The sequence below is a fragment of the Schistocerca cancellata genome, chromosome 6 (assembly GCF_023864275.1).
Source record: "Schistocerca cancellata isolate TAMUIC-IGC-003103 chromosome 6, iqSchCanc2.1, whole genome shotgun sequence".
Classification (NCBI taxonomy): domain Eukaryota; kingdom Metazoa; phylum Arthropoda; class Insecta; order Orthoptera; family Acrididae; genus Schistocerca; species Schistocerca cancellata.
Window position 1 is genome coordinate 164,497,717 of NC_064631.1, and position 1,076 is coordinate 164,498,792.

The window sequence follows — 1,076 nt, forward strand, 5'->3', positions numbered from 1 at the left end:
GACCGTAGCAGTCGCGCGGTTTCGGACCGCGCGCCTAGAACCGCTAGACCACCGCGGCCGGCTGGGCAACTTCGCCAGGATTCCGTACTTCATGAATGAACTACTTCATTTGAACGCTTCACGGCAAAGAGTGAAATGAATGAAGTAGTTCTCGGGAATGAACGAGTTCGACTCATCTCTAATTACTTCGGTTTATTTGCAATGTAAGTAATACAAAAATTGAAAATAAAGAAAACTTAAAAATTCGGACTAGTGACTCGACCTCACGAGCACCGTATTTGCGTTCTGTGCTCTTTCCGCTCCTCCAATTGCTGCCTTTAATATAGATAAAGAGCACTCCGCCGTCAGGCCACGAGTGGCCAACCGGAACCATCCGACCGCCGTGTCATCCTGAGTGGAGGATGCGATTAGGAGGGGCGTGGGGTCAGCACACCGCTTTCCCGGTCGTTATGATGGTATTCTTGACCGAAGCCGCTGCTATTCGGTCGAGTAGCGCCTCAACTGGCATCACGAGGCTGAGTTCACCCCGAAAAAACGGCAACAGCGCATGACGGCCTGGAGGGTCACCCATCCAAGTGCCGCCCACGCCCGACAGCTCTTAACTTCGGTGATCTCATGGGAACCGGTGTAGCCACTGCGGCAAGGCCGTTGCCTGCCTTCAGTCTAACATAAATGGCGCCTGACCCGCGCGGAGACTGTTATTCGTTTTCTTTTAAGAAAAAAAAAAACGCTCTCGGCCGTTTCGAGGAGCTCCCACTTGTGTCACTTTCATTTCTGGCCAAGCGCTGCGTATACCATAAATTTGGACGAAATCGGCGATGAGAAGCAGGCTTTTCTTCCTTGTGAGGTCATGCTGCATTAAGAGTGAAACACTGTATGAATAGAGTACACGTTCCCGGTTTTCTGCTCCCATAGTTCTGTTGCGGTACGGATAACAGGTGCGCGCGAGTGAAATGACGCATGGCGTACTCCAAGTTGAAGTATGGAGGACACTACCACCATTGTGGTTCAAATGGCTCTGAGCACTATGGGACTTAACATCTGTGGTCATCAGTCCCCTAGAACTTAGAACTACT

At 50.8% G+C, this 1,076-nt stretch overlaps 1 pseudogene; it reads right to left on the reverse strand.

Moving 5' to 3' along the window:
* Positions 1-535: 535 nt before the first annotated feature.
* LOC126089923 (5S ribosomal RNA) lies at positions 536-653 on the reverse strand (annotated as a pseudogene).
* Positions 654-1,076: the final 423 nt, after the last annotated feature.